The sequence below is a fragment of the Myotis lucifugus genome, unplaced genomic scaffold (assembly GCF_000147115.1).
Source record: "Myotis lucifugus unplaced genomic scaffold, Myoluc2.0 scaffold_2, whole genome shotgun sequence".
NCBI lineage: Eukaryota > Metazoa > Chordata > Mammalia > Chiroptera > Vespertilionidae > Myotis > Myotis lucifugus.
The window spans coordinates 13348093-13371011 of NW_005871050.1; the positions used below are offsets into that span (position 1 = coordinate 13348093).

The following is a 22919-nucleotide window of genomic DNA, read 5'->3' on the forward strand; positions in this document are numbered from 1 at the left end:
CTGGCCTGGTCACCCTTACCTGACCACCCTGCCAGCCTGGTTGCCTCTAAATGCCCCCGCTGCTGGTCCTAATCGCCCCCAACTGCTTCCCCGCTGACCTTGTCACCCCTAATAGCCCCCACACTGGCCTGGTCGCCCCTTACTGCCCCCCTGCTGGCCTGGTCTCTTCCAACTGCCCCTCCATCCCCGCCAGCATGGTCGCCCCTCACTGCCCCTCCTGCGGGCCTGGTCACCCCACACAGCCTGCTGTTCAGTTGTTTGGTCGCCCCTCACTATCCCCCTGCCGGCCTGGTCACCCCAGGCAGCCTGCTGCTTAGTCGTTTGGTCGCCCATCACTGCCCCTCCCCTCCCCCGCCAGCCTGGTCACCCCCAACTGCCCCCCCTGTGGGCCTGGTCACCCCATGCAGCCTGCTCTTTGGTCGTTTGGTCACCCCTCAGTAACCCCCCTGCCGGTCTGTTCGCCCCCAACTGCCCCCCCCTGCAGGCCTGGTCACCCCATGCAGCCTGCTGCTCAGTTGTTTGGTCGCCCCTCACTAACCCCCCTGCCAGCCTGGTCACCCCACGCAACCTGCTGTTCGGGTCCTTTGGTCACCCCTCACTAATCCCCCTGGGAGCCTGGTTGCCCCACGCAGCCTGCTGCTCAGTCGTTTGGTTGACACTCACTAACCCCCCTGCCGGCCTGGTTGCCCCACGCAGCCTGCTGCTCAGTCGTTTGGTTGACACTCACTAACCCCCCTGCCGGCCTGGTTGCCCCACGCAGCCTGCTGCTTAGTCGTTTGTTGCTACTCACTAATCCTCCTGCCGTCCTTGTTCACCACGCAGCCTGCTGATTCAGTCGTTTGGTTGACACTCACTAATCCCCCTGGGAGCCTGGTTGCCCCACGCAGCCTGCTGCTCAGTCGTTTGGTTGACACTCACTAACCCCCCTGCCGGCCTGGTTGCCCCACACAGCCTGCTGCTCAGTCATTTGGTCATCCCTCACTAACCCCCCTGCCGGCCTAGTCACCCCACAGAGCCTTTTCTGTTGTCCGTTGGTTGCAATGGTCGCTTAGGCTTTTATTATTATAGATTCCCTGCAGGGACAGACTTCTGAATTTTGTGAGGATCTGTGGGTAATCAAGAAAATCTGAATTGCCAAAACCGGTTTGGCTCAGTGGACAGAGCGTCGGCCTGCGGACTGAAAGGTCCCAGGTTCGATTCCGGTCAAGGGCATGTACCTGGGTTGCGGGCACATCCCCAGCGGGAGATGTGCAGGAGGCAGCTGATCGATGTTTCTCTCTCATCGATGTTTCTAACTCTCTATCTCTCTCCCTTCCTCTCTGTAAAAAATCAATAAAATATATTTAAAAAAAAAAAAAGAAAAAAAAAGAAAATCTGAATTATAATAAGTTTGCTTGAATAAAGGGATCTCTCAAGAGGGGAAAAAGAAAGTTTATTTTAAAAGTTCTTGCCACCAGAGATGAAAATCTTACCACCTTCACCCCCAGCACACCTCCTAATGCTTCAATGGCTACAGAACCTATCTCACTGTCAAAACACAAAAAAAGGTATGTGGCCACACTCCAGATAATTCAGACAGAGGAATATGTGATAGAAGGAAGGAGTAAGTTTCAGGTAAACATTAAGACAGGGAAGATGAAAGTAAGTTATCAGAGATATCTGTACACACTTCAATCAGGGGCCAGCAATACTAGTGGACAGTAGGCACAGCTAGATGGGAATAAAAGAAAGGTGACAAAGGGATAAGAGGAGGTTAGGTAGTAGAGAATGGCTCAATCAGTACATGGGATAGTACTATGAAACCAAAAGTGTTATCTTGTAGCCCTTTTGCCAAGCATTTGCTTTGTCCTATTTGTTTATGGTTAGTTTAACCAACTGAGTCAACCACTTCTATAGCGATCACTAACCAATGGGTGATATAGCATTAAAACTTACACCAGGATAGGATCATCTGTAATACTTTCAAAAATAAAGATAAATTGAAAAAACCCTTATAGCAGGATAAAGCGGAATATTATACAGCCATAAAAAATAAAGAAATCTTGTCACATCCTACAACATGGATGAACCTTGAAGACATTATGCAAAGTGAAATAAGCCAGTCACAAAAAGACAACTACTGTAGGATTCCACTCATATGAATTACCTAAAGTAATCAAAAACATAGAAACAAAAAGTAGAAAAGTGGCTATCAAGGAGATGGGAAAGAATTACTGTTTAATGGGTATAGAGTTTCAGTGTTATAAGATGAAGAAGCTCTAGAAATCTGTTACACAACAATATGCATATACATAACACTACCAAAGTTAAAAATGGTCCATATGATATATTTAACGTTATGGTTTTTTCCAATAATAATAATAGTAAACCCATACCAACTAAACCTCCAATGAATTTTCCCATTTTCTTTCTCTCTTCTCATGCCTGGACATCAATAGTGCAGACATCTCACTGCTCACAATTGGCTGCTGCAGTAGTCCAAATGGAAGCATCCTAAATCAGCAATGTTCTGCTCTATTCATTTCAGCCTCATGCACTACACATCAGACCCAGCCAGTCCCTCCTGCTGGTCCAAAGGTTCATGATCATAAATGGAGACGTGGAAGTGGGGAAGTGCTAGTCTCTACAAGTTAAAGAGGGATCACAGTCTGCATTAACCATGCTGCTCACTTAGCCACTCTCATCTCAAAGACCTCAATATATCAAGAACCTTAAATGTAGAAGTATTTGAATTAGAAAGTAATGACTATTGAATAAAAATGAGCTCACTTTCTAAAAGATGTGCTTATCAGCTTGGAATAGTTATTCATTTATTTCTTCAGGGATACTGGGGAATATTTTATCAAAGTTATCTGGACAAATGGCTAACCCCCCATTTATTTCCCTTTGACTAAGGTAGCATGTCTAGTAGAACAGACATAGACAGTCCTGGTTGTGATTCCAGATTCTGCCACTTATTAACAGTGCAGCCTTAGGCAAGCTACTTAGGGACTCTGTGTCTGAGCTTCCTCAATAGTAAAAAGTGGGATAAAAACACAGATTGTCTCCTAAAACTATTGTAAAAGTTAAACAAGAAAACAAATATGAAAGAACTTTGTTTTTTGAGAGGTTCTTGCAACTGTAAATTGTTGGTATTGATCAAAAGTGAAGAGAGAGGTCATATGGTATTTATTACATGTAACCTTGGCTTTTATGTGTTCATTTGCCACAGTGGTTAGGTGGGTGGCATATGGAAAGAAGGTGGTACAAACCTTGATCTATATAGCAATCAAATTATGCTTTCGTAGATGTTGTTCAGTCTCTGATTTGACAGCAGCACTAAGAACCATTAAAAACAGTTTTCTTTAGGAGTCCCTAGTGGCTCTCCACATTATGCACCTGTAAATGAGTGATGTGTTAAAGTTTATAGCTGAAAATGATATAATAATGCTAAAGAAACAGTACTTTTAGTTACCATTTGTCCATTTTAGAAAAAAAAACACATCTATTTTTGAATTGTTTATCCTGTTCTTTTCTGAAATACAGTGATATAGAAAAAATGTTAAATCATTTTTGTCTACCTCTTGACCCAAAAGAGGTTCCGCTACAATTTCAGATTCAGCACTACACTTGGAAAACAGACACTAGAATTTTAGAGCCGGTTAATTACTCCTCTTTATGAGGCTAATTTAATAAATGGTCCAGTTGTTGATTAAGTATCATCACCTTTTTTTAAAATGTGAAAGCACTTGGAAAAGTATGAACTGCTATACCAATATAAAGGATGATGTAAGACATTAATTGGCATCTTCAAGAAATATTTTCTGTTGATTCATCATACACTTGCTTAAAGTAGGAGGACACAAGAACAAAATAATTCTGCAAGAAGGTTATTCTGATTGTGTGATATCTGTAGTTGTCACTCTCTAATTTAAATGTATTCCTGGATAATGTTATTTATTACTCATTCAATCCAAACCTACTCTCATCGTGCTGTCAAATACAGGAGAACACCTTCTGAAACTGCAAAGGAGAGCCAAGCTTTTCTCTACTCCTTTTATAGAGGGTGTAAGAGTCAAAACCCGGCTTTAGGGCAGACTCTTCTTCCTCGTTATATCAGTATAAAAAGTCAGGCCCTGGCTGGTGTTGCTCAGTTGGTTGAGCACCATCACACACACCAAAAGGTTGCCAGTATGATTCCCAGTCAGGTAACATACCCAGGTTGCGTGTTTGCTCCCTGGTTGGGGTGCGTGCAGGAGGTAACCAATCGATGTTTCTCTCTCAGATCAATATTGTTCTCTCCCTCTCCCTTCCTCTCTCTCTAAAATCAATAAACACACACACACACACACACACACACACACACACACACGTGTAAATCATAGTGGTTGGGAACACAGACTACCTGGGTTTGAATCCCGGATCTGCCACCTGCAGATGTATGCCCTGGGAAAAATTCTTTATCTGTAAATGAGATGATAAAGTTATCTTCCTCTATAGAGAAGTTGTGAGGACTAATAAGTATAGGTAGGTAGGTAGGTAGGTAGGTAGATAGATTTAGATATAGATATAGATATAGATATAGATATAGATATAGATATAGATATAGATATAGATATAGATATAGATATAGATAGATATCACTTAGCAAAATGCCAGGCTCATAGTGCTCAATAGATTAGCAGTAGCAGCGGCAGGAGCAGTACTGTAGTACAGTCATGATCCACTTAACAATAGGGATAGCTCTGAGAAATGCACCATTAAGTGATTTCATCATTATGTGAACATCACAGAGTGCACTTATACAAACCTGGGTGGTATAACCTACCACACACCTAGACCATATGGTATAGCCTATTGCTCCTAGGTACAAATCTGTACATTATGTTACTACACTGAATGCTGTAGGCAGTTGTAACACAATGGTAAATATTTGTGTATCTAAACATAGAAAAGACAGTAAAAATCTGGTATAAAAGATTATAGCTAGATTGTACTCTTACAGGACCACTGTCTTATATGCAGTTTGCCATTGACTGAAATGTTATTATGTGGCTCATAACTATAGTAGTGTTTGACCATCTATTCACAGAACAGAGAATTGAACTGATAATTTATGGAACCAAGATAAAAAGGACCAAGAAGAAGTTTGGCACAGCTATAGAAAGTGTGTAATCTTTCCTTCTGTCCTTTGTACATAGGTGTATCTTTTGCAGGGAGAGGGGCATGCATGTATCTGTGTATAGATGAGTTTGATGGGATGTACAAACATGTGCTCCAGAGACTGGTCTTAACCTGCTATGACCCTCACAGAATGTTTTATCTGCCTAATGTTGATGCGAAGCTCTATCTAAATCACTTAAAGGATGTTCACTATAGTCATTGAATGGTGCCCCAAATCCTTCATTTTCTTTCTGCTTTCAAGAAGTGTCATGCTGACTGTAGAGCTAAGGCTGGAATGCAGTAAAAGTTTCAGACATCAGTGATTTGAGATGTATAGCTTTTAAATCATCTTCCATCTATTTGAAATCAAGATGTAAAGGAGCAGTTTATTTAGTGGGTAGCCTAGGTGTGTCAATTTCCCCCAAAAAAATTAAATATGAGAGTAGATAAATAAGAAGACAGAGTTTATCTCGGTCAATAGGATACATGTGACTCTCCCAAAACAAAACAAAGAGGCTCCCAGCTAAATAGGAAATCAAAAGGAAAGATGAGCCTGATGTATTCATAAGAAGAAAGCAGTGCCCTAGTACTTTTGGAGAAATATTAGTCTACAAGTTGCTTTATCTATCCAATGACCTTTCTTTTTTTATCAAGATATTCAGGTTCCAAAGATGTCAATCATTTCTTTAAAATTCTAATATATAAAAACCCAAATTTAACAAAAGACAAACTGAGAAAAACATTGCAATAAGATGATCCAGAGTTCCTTTAAATATCATTTCCCTTCTCCAAATTTATTTAAACTCTTTTTTAAGTGCAGTTTTCAGGCTTGCATGTCTTAAATAAAATCACATTTGGGGTATAATAACCTATTATCAGAGATATTTGCATTGCTCCCTCCAAAGTGACAGCTCAGGTTGTTTTTATAAGAAGTAGAAAACAGCAAGTCAACATTTTCAACTCCAGCATATCCAAGTACTACTGAAATGTCTGCACACGAGCAAATAGCCAGAGTTGTCAGGGGCCTTAAAATAAAAGTCAAGTACCATGCTCAATGCTATATCGAAAACATAATTTATCACATAAATAAAACCCCCTCAGCAGTGTCCTCTTTCCACATAAAGGACACTGGCATGTTAGCCCTTATTAAAACTATTAAGCACTAGAGGAAAATCATCTTCAAAGTTCAGGGAGAATCACAAGATGCAAAGCTTGCAAACTACTTTGGAACCACTCAGTCTTCTTCAAACATCACTCAGCAGGCGCCATGACCTGAAATAAACCCAAAACTCTCTAAGATATAGAAATATCTGGTTGGTAAATTCACTGGTTACAGTCTAGAGCTTATACGAGCAACATCCTGGCCTATGTCCCAATGTAAGACAATTGGCCTAATTATATTTCAGGCTATATATACCTTTAAACATAAACCTGCTCTCTGTTAACTATGGGAGAGGGAAGTGCATGAATCAGTGTCAACGCATCTTTATTAAATGGAAACACAATTCAAAGGGAAAGTTCTGTTGGCTGTCATCAGGAATGTCATCTTTTTCATGCAAAAGTTAGTATATTTGGAAAAGCGAACCCAGGGGCATATAAAACATTTCCCAAAAGGCTACACCTATTGAGAGGTGTTTATCTTGAGATCCATAAGAAGAGAAGGTATTCATTTGGTCCACTTCAGAATACACTTCCACCTTTAAATCAAGAAGAGGATTCTGAAGGAGCAATCCCAATGTCTGACAAGGAGACTTGTGAGATGGAATATAAAAGATACTTAGTATTAAACACCTAATGTATTATTATTTACAAGTAAATTTAAGATTATGGGAAATGTCATGGGCCAACCTTCTGAACCATTCAGTACAGAATTCTGTCTCCAAAAGGCATATGGGAGAGTGGCATGATCCATTGTGAAATCTTCCTCAAAAATCACAAGATGAAAAGTTTCTAGAAAATAATAACATCAGCATGGCTGTTCCAGAGAGTCAGAGAAACTCTGGATAAAGCCAATCAACCAACTTCATAGAGTCCAAGCACAGTGAATTTATTTCATATGCATATTTTCTAGACATGGCAGCTTCACAGGCCAGTAGATATGCAGCAGATGCTAGTGACTAACAAGTTCTCTGGGGCCAAGGCAGTCTTTGCTGGTTCTTGTTCACCTTTGTTAGCTTTCTTTTTCCACTGGCCTACAGTGAGTATTGTTCTTTCTCTGCCTTTGTATATGAGTTCATGCTGTGAATCTCAGTCAAGCAGTCAGAAAAACAGAAACCACATTAGTTATTTTAGCAAAGAAAAATTAATGTAGAGAATGAGCTGTACAGGTATTAAAAGGTTGAAAATAAAAGAGAAATCGTATCTGCAGGAAGCATCTCCCGCCTCTAGGGTTGGGAAACAAAGAAAAGAGGTTGGAATTATCATAACCTAGAAATATAGAGGATTTATTTACTCCATTGAGGTGGGACCTACGCCTCTGAGAAGATGCCAAACAGCTGCTTCAGGTACACCTCAGGGGTCACAATGAGACTGGTTCTCGGAGTATGAAAAGGAGCTGTTAAAGGCAGCCAGCTACTGTTGCCAGGATGAAGAGCTGCTGTTGCAGGAACAGAAAGCAAGCAGACAGGAGCAAGTCCTTTCTCTCTCCTCTAGCCTTCCAAAATACTTTTATTTCCCATATTGTCAGAACCTATCAGAAATCCAGCTGGTGAAAGAGAAATGTAGTTTGCAGAGTCCCAAGCCCAGTGCCACAAAGCAACGTCTTTAAAAGGGCGAATTTGAAGCTATGAGACAATAGCTTAATAACTAGCACACTGTGCAGTGAGGTGTTAAATGTCCATGTCATTGTTGCTGCTAGAGTCACTCAGATATGCTTACAGTTTGGATGTAACATTAATTAGAGTGGATTGTTTGCCACAGAGGATTTCTCATCGCTTTATCCACAAGAAGCTGGCATTGGGAGACCCCAAATAGAGGTGCTCATTGTGTTTGTGAGAGTGGTTCTGACTCCCCTCTTGTTGAAGCTCAGGCACTCAATATTCATCTCCCCATTTTTTACTTTTGTTCAGGCTGAAGTCCATACCCTCCCTGCTTCCTTAAATGATTCTGTACACATGGTAACTGGTCAGGTGGCCAGTCTCCAGAGGTCTGGAAGCATGAAGCCCGAACTGGGCCATCTGTTGAGTGCATGCTGTTTTGAATTACACACAGGGAAGCGGTGGGCAAAACCCAGAAGCACACTGGAGGCCTAATGAAAATAGGACCAGCTAAGTCTTCCCTCTCAATGTTCATTAGGCCATCTGCTCTTATTAGTGTCCTTATCATTTGGAAACATTACAGAGTTAAGTCAAGAGAGACAATCTGCCCGGATGTGGTGGCTCAGTGGTTAAGCATGGACCTATGAACCAGGAGGTCATGGTTCAATTTCCAGTCAGGGCATATGCTCAGGTCGCGGGCTCAATCCCCAATTGTGCAGGAGGCAGCCAATAAATGATCCTCTCATCACTGATGTTTCTATCTCTCTCTCCCTCTTCCTTCATCTCTAAAATCAATAAAAATATATATTTTAAAACAAAGAGAGACAATCTGTGGAATTCTAGTCTAACTTGAAATGAACTTTTGAGCAGAGCAATCATGAGTTGTTATATTGTTCTTCCCATTTAGAACCCTGCCCACTTATATGTTGATATCTCCATGGTGAAATTTTGAATAGGTCTTGCCTGAACTATTATACTGGAAAGAAGGGTTAGCAGTAGCTACAGAAATGAAAACATAATCTTGGAGCAGACCATTTCATAAAAGCCATGCAGTCATACTTCTGGCCTGTAAATTGCTTTAGGTGCCAAAGGGTTTAGGTGCCAAAGGGAATTGGAGGCTTGATCTATTCTGTTGAGCCACTACTGTGCTATTAACAGCTTGCAACTCAGCAGGAAGAAACTCAGCAGAATGATTCCAGGAGCTTCTTCTTACTTCCTGGCTCCTATGGAGGCAAAGCCTTCTTTCTTAGGCAGATAGGAGTCCCACCTCTTCTTACATGAAGGCCCACAGTGGTCCTTTCCTTACTCTGAATTCTTTCAGAATTTATGGCCTCATCACCTGGCCTCACATTTGATTTCATGTCACCTTGGCTTGTTCTCTAGTTGTCTCTCCTTCTATAGTTGTGTCTCCCACAGTGCTGGATATACAGTAGGTATTTAATAAATACATATAAAGTTAAATTAAAATAAAGACTCAAAAGAAAAAAGTGCCCTGGCCAGTATTGCTCAGTGGTTGAGCATTGACCTATGAACCAAGAGGTCACGGTTTGATTCCTGATCAGGGCACATGTCCAGGTTACAGGCTCAATCCCCAGTAGGGATCATGCAGTAGGCAGCCAATCAATGGTTGTCTATCATAATTGATGTTTCTGTCTCTCTCTCCTTCTCCCTTCCTCTCTGAAATCAATAAATATATTTTTTTTAAAAAAGAAAGAAAAAAAAGTAATGCTTTCATGTTCCTCTCCCTAAACTCAAAAGTGCTGAAAGGGTTAAGTTCTTTGTCTTTACTGATAAAACCCAATATACAGAGAGATACAAATAGTAAATCTGTAAGTAGCATCATGTACAATATGTTCTTCTTACAATAACAATCAAATTTACAAATTAACTGTGGAGTCTGAAGGACATTCTGTAGTTTTCACACTGGGCCTTCGTCTCCTACTGATAGATGACTTTGACTGTAAATTGAAAACTGGAAGTGGTTAAATGTTCCATGTATTCACAAGTGCCATTTCCAAAATTGAGGCTTCAGAGAGGAGAAGCAAGAAAGGGTTGACGGAAACTCAGAGCAATTACGCCTGTTATTAAGATGAGGTAGTGGCAATTATACAGCAGACTCATAGAAAGTATGTACGTGCTGATTGCTCTAAGGGAGCCTGAAAGAACAAACTTTTATAACACCCATCAGGCCTTGGGTCTCTGGAGGAAATAAAGATTTTCAACCATTCTGTCAGTGTGCTTTTGGACAGAGCTTATGGCCTCAGGAACCATCTTGGAAAGGATATATGCTTTTTTCTTAATGAGCTTGGATGAAACTCTTATATAACAGGATGGCTTTCTTCACTGTTTCTTTCCTCTAGGATAACCATTCTCAAGCTTTTTAAAAATCTTTATTGTTGAAAGTATTTGGTGTCAGGACCCATTTACACTTCTAAAGATTATTGGGAACCCCAAAGAGCTTTTCTTTATTTTGGTTTTATCTGTCATCCATTGTAAACTCATGAGAAAGTATAAAAGTCAAATAATATTATTTAAAAATAGTTTTGCCCTGGCCGGTGTGGCTCAGTTGGTTGAAGCATCATCCCTTATACCAAAAGGTCTTGGGTTCAATTCCCTGTCAAGACACATGCCCAGGTTGCAGGTTCGATCGCTGGTTGGAGTGCGGGAGACAACTGATCAATGTCTCTCTCTCTCACACATCAAGGTTTCTCTCTCTCTCTTTCTCCCTCTCCCTTCCTCTCTCTCTAAAAATCAATAAAAACATGTCCTCTAGTGATGATGATGATGATGATGATAAATAATAGGTTTGACCTCACATACCTCCTTGAAAGAGTCTTAGAATCCCCAAAGTCTGCAGACCAAAATAGAAATACTGTATTTCCTCAATTCTAAGACACTGTGGATTGTAAAACATAGCATCAATTTGATAACTTTGGGTAGCAGGGGAAAATGCCCCATTAAATGTATGCATTGATTGTAAGACACATTCTCACTTCAGAAAAGTTAAAATATGGAGGGAGTGGAAAATGCACATCTTAAAATTGAGAAAATATGTAAACTGCCACTAACCTAAGTGAGTCTCTGGAAATGCGGATTTGTTTTTCTTAGAGTCTATTTGTTTTATAATTTAAATGCTTTCATGGGTTAAAAATGTTACAGTCAATGAAGCACTAATGCTTTCATTCAACATTTACCAACTGTAACACCATATCCTGAGAATACAAAAATGAATGAGACCTCATCCCTACCCTTGAAGACTCACAGACCTCATAGAGAATATAGGAAGGCAAACAAGTATTTACAGTATAATAGAGGTGCTATTTCTGAATGAGTCATGGAGCTAGAAGAGCAGCTTGAACAAATACCCAAAGATGGAGCACTGTGTATTTAAGAATGCTTGAGGTTAATCATTAAGTTGAAGCAATTAGTCATCTTTTTAACAAAGGGCTGCCCTAGTGGACTATACCACATCTGTCTGTCACTTTTGGACATTAATTTATTTCAATTTAATTTAATTTTGAAAACACCGGGGATCTATGCAGTGATGTAAAACTAGAATTTTGTTCAACCAGTTTGGCCATAATGGTGTAGTCAGTAGCACCAGTCAAGAATAAAGCTTAAAGGAACATTTTCTTCATTGTGATTAGATTAAGCTGAGAATAACAGAACCTACCCCCCACCCCAACATAACAGTGGCATAAGCAAGACAGCAGCCAGTCATCTGGGACTCAGGCTCCTGTATTTCCACCCTGTCATCCTAGCACACAACTTCCATTGTATGGCCACCTCATGGTCTAGGATATCTACTAAAATTCTCACTGGTATATCCATATTGCAGTCTGGAAAGAAGGGCAAAAAGATGTTCCTTCCAGTTGTGTCAGCTCTCCTTTACCAGCTTTTTAAAACAAGAATATAAAAGTGTGGATGTTCCCACATTTCCTCTTACTTGTGGTTGCATTGAACTTGATCACATGGCTACAGATAATTACAAATAAGGCTGGAATGTCTTCTATTCTAGAGAGCAGTGTGCCCAGATGAATTACTGGGGATTTACTACTAAAGAGGAAGGAGTGAATGATGATAGGGTAGGACTAGAACTAGTAGTCTCTATTGCAGTCATCTTAGTAACTACAAATTCAACATTGTGTTTTGATCCTGAAACTGTCTGATCTTCTTCAAACTTATAAAAGCCATTTAGAGAAAGTTTGGTTTTCTGCAGGTGGAAAGCATGATGACACCTTTCAGTGTGATGACCCCTATTGATCCTGCTTTTAAAAAGTGGAAATTATTAGAAGATGAAATACACCAGGACTACCTTGGGGTTGTTTTGTTTTGTTTTGCTTTGCTTCCTCCACTCCCAAAATGTTTTAGGAACACTGATGTAGATGTAATTTAATCTATAGGCTGTACAGTAGAATGATTCTAAAGTGCAGTCCAATTGTGACTCTTGGTTAGATTGATCCTGGCTATTCATCTGCAATGAATAATTTGACTAAAGTGTCAGTTATTCTGATTGGGCAACCATGGAGACAGACCATGCTGATGTATTTGACCAAAGGTTGAGAGGTTCCTCAAACTCTCCAGTCATGATTCAGAGAAACACCAAAGTGTGGACCTGAGATAATGGGAAATAATTTGCCGGTTGACAAGTCCATATAGTCCTGATGTATTTCATCTTCTAATAATTTCCACTTTTAAAAGCAAGATCAATAAGGGTCATCACTCTCAAAGGTGTCATGGTGTTTTGCAACTGCAGAAAACCAAACTTTCTCCAGACAGCTTTTTCCTTCTTTTATAAAAGCTCAGACAGTATCAGTGTCAAGAAATGAGAAGGCCATTTGGAAACTGACAAAAAGTGGTGCTAACAGTCTGCAGTTGTCAGCTTTTAGAAGCATAGGGAAATCTACAAGGCACTGGCAGAACACCTGGCAGAGAGCATTCAGTCCTGTCACTGTATCTTCTCCAAGGCTGGCGTACTACAGAAGGAATAATCATATACTTCCTGAGAATTCTTATTGAAGAGGCCTCAGAGATAAAAATCAAACCGAGTTGTTTTTCAAATGAGCTGTAAGGCTAGAAATGTAGTAAAGCAGGGGAATCGAAGCATCATGTTTGGGATGGGGACAGAAGTTCTTTTGGCAAACAACTTGATTTTTCAACACAGTTGAACTTTGAGAAAAGAAGTTATTAGCACTTGGTGGCAATTGTAAAAGATAGTAACAGCCATGATAGTTTTTGAGGCTCTTCCATTAAAATGGATGGAATGGAACAGAAATAGTTTACTGGTATATGTCACTGACAACCCCTTGTATATACTGGAAAATCAAGGAAATGAAGTCAGCAAAAGACTATAAACTCTGTGAGGGCAGGATCCAGTCTATCTTGTTTACAGCTGGCTCCCTAATGCCTAGCGTAGCGCCTAAAATGGGATAAACAGACATTCATTGGCAAAACAAAAGAAGTTAATTAAAGTAACATGTTCAGAACTTGGAATTGTATCAAGAATACTGTTACCGATAACAGTGGGGGATCCAAGTAATAAGCTAAAATGCTAGCCTGAAATTGTCTGGAAAATATATGTGAGATAATATGCCCCAATATAAGCCAAATATTTCTTGGCAGACCCATAGCTTAGAAGAATTCTCAAGGAATGGAATAAATGATCAGGCGGAAATATCTGGTGACAGAAGCAAGGGAAACATTAACAGAGCATGACTATATGATTCTGTTTAGGAGTTCATGTGGTAGCCAAGGAAGAGAATATTGCAGTAGCCAGACAGGGACCAGAAGAAATACAGGCATATTCTATCATAATAATTGTAATAAGATAGCCTTTACAGACCTCCTTCTGTGTACCAGACACTGTGCTAAGTGCTGTATGTAGATTTTTCTTCAGAAGATATTATTGCTATACACAATTTCTAGAGAGGAAACTGAGGCTCAGAGAGACACCAACCCACCCAATCAGTTAATCAAATTAACTGATTTGCTCCAAGGTCACAAAGCTAGTAAATAAGAGATAGAATTTTGAACCCAGGAAGTCTTGACTCCAGAGTCTGAGCCCCTAACAACTTTATTCTACTATATCTGAGCCTTTGTCTAGGGAGAAAGTACATACTTTTCATTGCATTCTCAAAAGGCTCTGTAAGTCAAAAGAAAAGAAATAAGTATGAGAAGCAGTTTTCCAGATTGTCAGCACCATGAAGGCAGAGACTATGTCTACCGGATCAGCACTCAGATGTTTGTCAGGTGGTTGAATGGAAGACTGTTTTAATGGATGGAGGTACTGATGAATAGGTGGCCTGTAAATTGGTTCTCCTGCATCAGCAGGCTGGTTTCCCTTCAGCCTGCCCCCCAAACTGCAGCCTAAGTGATCTTTCTAAAATACAAATCTGGGAAAACCAAGATGGCGGCATAGGTAAACACCTATACTTGCTGCCTCTCAGAACCACATCAAAATTACAACTAAAAGACAGAACAACTATCATGCAGAACCACGGGAAAGCTAGCTGAGTGGAAGTACTACAGCCAGAGAGGTGGAGAAAGTGCAGTGAGACGGGTAGGAGGTGTGGAGGTGTGGAACAGGCTGGCACTCAGGTGCACTTCTTTTTTAATTAGGAGGGAGAGAGATACAAGCTCCCACTTGCTCTGAACTCCAGTTCCGGGTGAGACTATGGGGGACCCAGACACATATGGGGAGAAACTGGACTGTCTGGCATAGGGACAGGAACGCGGGGGCAGCTTTTTTTCAGATGAAGGTGCTTATAGCAGTCATTGTTCTCACTCTAGGACCTCTCCAGTTGCAGGGCTGACTGGCAACCATTGCTGTTTGCTCCGCCCTGGTGATTCCCTGAGAAACCAACCCACCCAAGCTGTGTGTGGCTTTTGTGTATGAATGGCCTGTCCTTTCTCAGCCTAAAACCTGTCAAACAGGCAGCAGCTGGGTCAGGGAGCCACAAAGCTATTAAAAGAAGGCCCAAGGCCGACAGCAGCAGCCTGCCTTGCTTCACGGCAGGGCCTTGTCTGGGCACTTCCAAACCCAATACAAAGAGGAGGAATCTGCAGATCTCACTGTAGCTCCTGCTGGGTGGCCCCAGGCAGTGGCTGACTTTGCACCTCCTTAGAGATCCAAGAGCCAGTGTACCCAGTGGTCAGTGTGAGACCATACCAGATTACAACTCTTCACATCCATAAGTGACACACTTAAGAGGCAGACTCAATGAGCACCAAAGCCCCACTGAAGCAAGTCCTGCCCCATAAGTGTGTCTCCTGCACAGCAGCTCTTCCATTGTAGACACAGCTGGTCCTCAGCCAATTGGCCTGGAGGTCAATTCCTCCCAGTGATACCAATAGCAATCAAGGCTTAACTACAACAAGTCTGTGCACACAGCCCACAAAGGGGTGCACCAAGAGTGTCCACCTCAGGTGATTGGGGAAGCTGAGCCACTGGGCCCTATAGCACACCTACTACACAAAGCCACTCTATCAACTCAAGGAGACTTAGCAGCTACCCAATACATAGAAACAAACACAGGGAAGCAGCCAAAATGCTGAGACAAAGAAACATGTCACAAATGAAAGAAAGCAAAATACTGGATATAGAGTTCAAAACCACAGTTATAAGGTTACTCAAGAATCTTCTAGAAACCTCTGAGGAACTTAATGAGACCTTCAAGGATCTTAGTGAGAATGCCAAAAAAAATGGAAAAGGACCAGTCAGAAAGGAAGCATACACTGACTGAAATAAAAAATAATATGCAGAGATTCAACAGCAGACTAGAGGGTCCCAAGAATCAAGTCAAAGATTTGAAATACGAGGAAGCAAAAAACACCCAACCGGAAGAGCAAAAAGAAAAAAGAATCCAAAAATATGAAGATAGTGTAAGGAGCCTCTGGGACAACTTCAAGCATACCAACATCCGAATTATGGAGGTGCCAGAAGAAGAAAGAGAGCAAGATATTGAAAACCTATTTGAAGAAATAATGACAGAAAACTTCCTCTACCTGGTGAAAGAAATAGACTTACAAGTCCAGGAAGTGCAGAGAATCCCAAACAGAGGGATCTAAAAAGGACCACACCAAGACACATCATAATTAAAATGCCAAGGGCAAAAGACAGAGAGAATCTTAGAAGCAGCAAGAAAAAAACAGTTGGTTACTTACAAGGGAGTACCCATACGACTGTCAGCTGATTTCTCAACAGAAACTATGCAGGCGAGAAGGGAGTGGCAAGAAATATTCAAAGTGATGAATAGCAAGAACCTACAACCAAGATTAGTCTACCCAGCAAAGCTATCATTTAGAATTGAAGGTCAGATAAAGAGCTTCACAGACAAGAAAAAGCTAAAGGAGTTCATCACCACCAAACCAGTATTATATGAAATGCTGACGGGTATTCTTTAAGAAGAGGAAGAAGAAGAAAAAGGTTAAGATAAAAACTTATGAACAACAAAGTGACAACAAATACATATCTATCAACAATTGAATCTAAAAATCAAATGAATAAAAAATCTGATGAACAGAATAAACGTGAATGTAATAGAATCAGGGGCATGGAGAAAGGAGTGGACTGACAATTCTTGAGGGGAAGGGGGGTGGGAAGAGATTGGACAAAGATCTTACACCTATGGATGAGGACTGGGGGGGCGGGGCGAGGGCCTGGGTTGGGGTGGGAACCGGGTGGAGGAGAGCTATGGGGGGGAAAAGAGGAACATTTTTTAAAAACACACACACACACAAATCTGGCCATATTAGCCCTCAACTTTAAAGACCTTCACTGACTCCTCAACACCACAGTCTAAATCTAAAGTTCTTAGTATAAGCAGAACCTCCATGACTTGGGCCAGTGGTTCTCAACAAGAGACAATTTTGCCCCTCAGGGGACATTTGTCAATATCTGGACATATTTTTGGTTGTCACAACTCGGGAGCAGGTGCTACTTGCATCCAGTGAATCACTGCTAATATTTTACCATGCACAGAACAGCCCCACAACAAAGAATCATCTGGCCCCAAATGACAATAGTGCCTCAGTGGAGAAATTTAAACCTTGTCCCTGGAAAACATTTTGACTTCATTTGCCACCACTACCTACCCTACTTTATTTCTAGTAATCCTAGACCATCATTCCTTCCCTCACTCCCATAGGTTTCATGCTTCTATCCTTTTGTTCATTCTTTTTTTTTTGGAGGGGGTTGTCTTTTTTTTTCTTTTTTCCCTTTATTGAATAAGATATTACGAATGTGTCCTTGTCCCCCCAATGTCCCCTCATCCCCCCAATCCAACTGAGATCACTCTTTCCACCTTGATTCTTCTCAATACCTTTGCTTCTTCCTTCAAGATTAAGGTTACACATTTCTTTTCTATGAGTATTTCTCAAAACCACCTCCTCTGTGTTCTTATGTTACCCTGGGCATATGTCTGCCATCATTTAACCACATTATTTTGAAATGACCTGTTTCTGTAACTGCCTTCCCTGACTTAACTTTGAAATAATCAAGGGTAAGAACCTGTTTTATTTACCTTTATAATAGTGCCTGGCACGAAGTAGGACCCACAGAGCATTGAACTGAAAGATAACACATGAGAAAGACAAATTGCTCAACTGGTAATGAGTTTTGATCTTCTCAGCCAAAGAGAGCACACCCTTTAGGTTGATTCAAACAAAGTAAAGGGGAGGCCAGGCTTGGTGAGGAGAGTGTGAAGGAATGTGTTCACTCTTCTAGGTGAGAAATCAGACGGCATAGAGGCTAAGAGCACATATCTGACAGTGGGGATATTAATAGTTTCTTTCCATGTAAAGAGCCCGGCATGTAGGAAGCACTCAGTAAACAGTAGTTACTTTCATTAAAGGCTCAGATGAGTGGGCCTGTAATTTTACAGATGTTAATGATTAGGAACAGTTCAAAGGAAGAGGTGGCACCTATTTATATTTTAAAAGTAGGTCAATTTAAAGAATATTAAGTCAACAATAGTGTGAGTATTGTACAGGTAAAGCAAAATTCATGAAGACATTATGTGGGAAACAGAGCTGAAAGGAAACTATAGGGTGTCCCAAAAAATGTATACACACTTTGAATGATGATAAAGTCTGTGTTTAATGTATTTTTTTAATATACTTTATTGATCTTTTTACAGAGAGGAAGGGAGAGGGATAGAGAGCCAGAAACATCGATGAGAGAGAAACATCGATCAGCTGCCTTCTGCACACCCCCTACTGGGGATGTGCCCGCAACCAAGGTACATGCCCTTGACCAGAATCGAACCCGGGACCCTTGAGTCCACAGGCCAACGCTCTATCCACTGAGTCAAACCGGTCAGGGCAATGATAAAGTCTGTGTTTATTACCATAGAGTTCAATTTCAAAAATTTAAAAGAATCTACATAAATTAATAATTTTTTGTTGTCAATGCCTGTTTTCAAACTGCTGACCATTCTGGTCCAGGCATTGCTGATAATGCGAATGGAATCGAAAACATGAAGAATCATTTTGTTTGGTATTTATACACCCTCAATTTGTCAACTGTTGCCGATTTTGTACCGTAAACTTTATCTGTTTTGTATCCCCATAAAAAAAGTCTAGTGGATAAATTTTCTTTGTTCAAAGCTTAGTCTCGCTTCACCCATTATTTCAAATCAGTTAAACCTGAAAAGGACTGAAATTTGAGCTATCAGCTTTTAAAGTGTGTATACATTTTGAGGGGCACAACATGTATATTTAACTAAACTAGATTCCTTCTGGATCTAAAGGTCTATGACTTTGAAGCCGTTATTAATGTTAATACTACTTACCATCCCTTAGGCACTGGGCTGAACACTTTACATCACTATCTCATTTAACCCACTTGAGAGTAACCCACTGTAAAGTAATAACTCTCAGAAGTTAGCTAGATTATCATTAGCCTCTTTTCCTTGTTACAGATGAGAGAACCAGAGACTCCTAGAGGAGACCTCATTTGCCTAGGGCTGTATACTAGTTAAGGAAGGATCCAGCCTTCAGACTGTTAGAGAGAGCCCAAATGTACAAATTATGGTCTATGTCTCCATTGTGGGGTTAAGTTTATAATTGAGGGATTTTTCTACTTCAGCCTAATCAAGGGCTCATCTTTAGATATCGCTTTTACACATGGATTTTTCCCTCTAGGATTCTGCCACTTTATAAACTACTACTTAGGTCAAAATTAGCTGGATCTTTAAAGCAACCATGGGACTGGCTGACCTGTGAGTCAAGTCCCTTTAAGGCAAATTTTCGATTAGCCAAGGAAGACATAGTGCTGTCAAGGCCTGACTTCCAAACCGAGAGCTTCCTTTTGCTCAGAGTTGTTTCTTAGGGCAGGTTGTTGGGAGACGGGCACGCCCACCAGCTGGCGGCTACACTGGTGACCTTTCATGCTAGTTTAGTTTAAATACATTTTGACATTTCAAACAAATTAATGTATTTTTACAAGGTGGGGCAACCACCACAAATTAGGCCAAGTGGTTTGCCTGTAGGCTGGGTCACTAGCAGAGTTTCCAGAGCTTAACTGTTGTGCCTACATCTCTTTCTGCCCCCATGGCCCAAACAGTAATGTGTATTTCTCCACAGAATCTACTTGGATAAATGCCAGCAACCCTCAGGGGTTACTCTCAGCCCCACCTCAGTAGCATATAAATCTTGGGTCTCTGCAACTAATAGATGCTAATTCTGACTGCCAGCAGCTCACAGACTCCATTCCATGTTAGCTTGTGTTAAGGAAATGCCTTGGTAGGAAATATAGTGTTTCTATTATGTGGGTCTAAAGCACCGGTTCCTTGAAAAATTACCTGGAAATGGGAGTATTTAACAGGAGAAGGATATAAAAGGAACTGACAACCTGAGAAAGGTGAAAAGGTCCAGTTTCTGAAAAGGCAGACCCTAGACTACTAAGTAGCCACACATCTTTCATCTGAGTGGATTTCATAGACAAGCTGCCCAGTCAAATCAAATGGGAATTACAGGGATTCTATGCAGCTGGTAGAGAAAGTGTCTCAGAAGCACAAAGGTCACTTTAGTTACAGGAAACTGCCAGAGGGTGACTTATTTGATGGAAAAGAAAACAGACACAATAGCTCGTGCATTTTTGAGGTAATATTAAATCTAATAAACATGACACCAATAGTATTGACTTAAATCAGTTGAGCGAGTTGGAGAATTTAACAGCTTATGTCCCAACGACCAGCCTTTATCTCAGAGGCAGCCTTGACAGCAGCGAACAGAGTCTGAAACATATCCTTCTCTGACTCCCGCCAGGTGTGTTGTCCCTGGCCTCTGTCCTGGCCTCGGCTCTCAGACTGGGGATAATTAGAATGTCATTTCTGCCGGCTTTGTTTTTTCTGGGTCACTGACTTCAGACTCGATCAAAATAGGAGTGTTGTACTGAAATAAATACATTTCCTCTTCCTCAGGCAGCCCCAGCTTATTTCCACAGACAGCTTCTGTACAAGCATGATGGTGTATATCGAGGTCCCAAGCAGGGTCACGTGTCGGAGGAGGAGTTGGCGCCCTCCGCAGCAGCAGGCGCTCACTCTCCCGGTGGCAGGGCACTGACGTGCAAAGGCCTCAGACAGACGTGCTGAGGAACACATCAAGGCAAACTGCTCTGGGAGCTGTTAAACCTGGTGTTTAATGCTTATCCAATGGCCTCGGTCTGAAAGGCTCTGTAGAACATGCACAACACAAGCTCAGCTTTATACTCCATTAGCATTCAAATTCCTAGCTGCCCAGAGGCATATGGTGCCAACCAGAGAAGGCCAGCCTATGAGGAGGTTGAGGGCACGCAAAGACATGGAGACAGAATGAGGTTGCTGGTTGTCTGGGAGAGACAGGGAGCAAAGAGCCCCAAGTGGTGCTACAGAGGAGGTCAAAGAAAACCTTTGTCTCCTTTACAGTTGCCCTCCATTAAAAGACAGAAATCGAGGGAGGGCCTTATCTCAGACTGACCTTTATCTACTTCATTGCTGAGTGTAAGGCCTCTTCCATCCAGGGAAATAGTGTGCCTCAGAATGCAATGACAATCTGTATCTTGTTTTCAAACATTCAGATTCACTAAGAAAAACAAAGCTTTCCTTGGACATTCACTCAAGACACAAAGAAGAGTAGCTACATTACTGTTACTATCTTGAACAGGAAAGGGACAGATTTTTCTGCCTTTGTCTAGGCTAGGAGACGAAAAATAAAGTACAGAATAAGTTAGTGGTGGGGTGAGAGGGCACGTAATACAGTTCTCTTTGAGAAGTGCCCAGTGATAAATAGTAGTTATCAAGGAGATGTCAGGGCAGGCATTGGGCTAGAAAGGAACTAGAGTGGAGCCATGTTTGGTTGGTCTGTGGATCCCCAGTGCCTACAACATGGCACAAGGTACACATACACACACCAATCCTTGTTTCTAACTCCTAAATGTGTCTCAAATCCATTTACTTCTCTCCATCCCCACTGTTGCCATCCTAGTTCAGGCCAGTATCATCCCTCACCTGGACCACTGCAGGAGCCTCTAAACTATCAGCCTGCCTCCCATCTCTCCTCCTCCTCCATTATAGTTTCAACAGAAGCTAGTGTGATCCCTCTAGCACCTAAATATGACTGTGGCACGCTCCCACTTAAAGCCCTTCAGTGGTTACCCACAGCCAGAATAAAGATAGACACGTATATCCCTCCATTACCTTGTGTATTAGTTTGCTGGGGCTTCCTTAACAAAGTACCACAGACTGGGTGGTTTTAACAAAAGAAATTTATTTTCTCACAGTTCTGGAGGCTAGAAGTTCAAGACTAAGTTGTTAACAGGTTTAGTTTCTCCTGAGGCTTCTCTCCTTGGCATGCAGAAGACCAATCTCTTACTGTGTCCTCACATGGGATTTTTTTCTCTGATAATACCCTGACTCCTAGTCTGGGTGAAGTGCTCTCATATTCTCTCTGTTGCCTCCTTCTTCATAACATGGACAGTAATGTCATAGTTATTTTGAATCCCCAAAGCTTATCACAAAGCTTAGCACAGAGAAGGTACTCAGGAGATATTCAATTAAAGAACTAATCAACCTGTTTCTTTGCTGAGCAAAGGGAGATATGTAGTGAACCAGGTCAACTTAGAATTCCAAATCACCAATTGATGTGCTGTACATGAATATGCCACAAGATGGATGCTATGCTAATGGAAGGTCCTGTCCCAGAAGGTTACGATTAGAGTAAAATCTGGTTTCTCCAGCATTCTGTTTTCTAGAAGTCTGTATAACTTTGCTCTTCCATGCATCTATAGGACAGTGAGAGACATTTGCATATGATTGTGACACAAAGATCCTAAAGCAGTGGTCCTCAAACCTTTGTGTGCATTACAATCACCTAGAAGGCTTATTAAAACACAGCTGGCTGGGCCCCCAACCCAGAGGTTCTGATTCAATAGGTCTAAGTTGGAACCTGAGAATTCACATTTCTAACAAGTTCCTAGGTGATGCTGTTGCTGATGGTCCAGAGACCACACTCTGAAAAACACTGCTCTAGAGCAGCAATTTTCAACCAATGTGCCGCAAGAATTTTTAAACATGCAGTACCTGACTATTTAGTCAGGGGCACTGACCTCTTTTCCCTTACAGGCTTAATGATAAAATGATAACAGCCAACACAACAATAGCCATCTGCTGTGAATGCCCTGTCTTGAACCATAAATATGTAGGTCATATAATGGTCACGTCGCACAATAAGGTTGTGTCTGATTGGTTAATTCTTGGTACCAGAAATCCTTATATCCAAGTATAGGCACCTGATTTTTTTAAAAGCCACTCTGGAGCAAAAAGGGTAATTACTATTATATTTTTTGTAAATCAATCAAAATTATACCTATTTTTTGTCAGATTGGCAAAATATATAATGTATTTTTGGTGTGCTGCAGAATTTTAGTAATTAGTTTATGTGTGCCATAAGATGAAAAAGGTTAAAAATCATTGCTCTAGAGGACCCTTCTGGAATTATTGCAAAAAATAATATGCTTGAAATGGTATAAATGAAAGATATGTT

The 22919-nt window shown here is 41.1% G+C and overlaps 1 protein-coding gene across 3 annotated transcripts in view; it reads left to right on the top strand.

Moving 5' to 3' along the window:
- Positions 1-22919, top strand: part of TENM1 (teneurin transmembrane protein 1) — a 596847-nt gene that overhangs the window by 524692 nt on the left and 49236 nt on the right. The gene's annotated exons all lie outside the window — the stretch shown is intronic.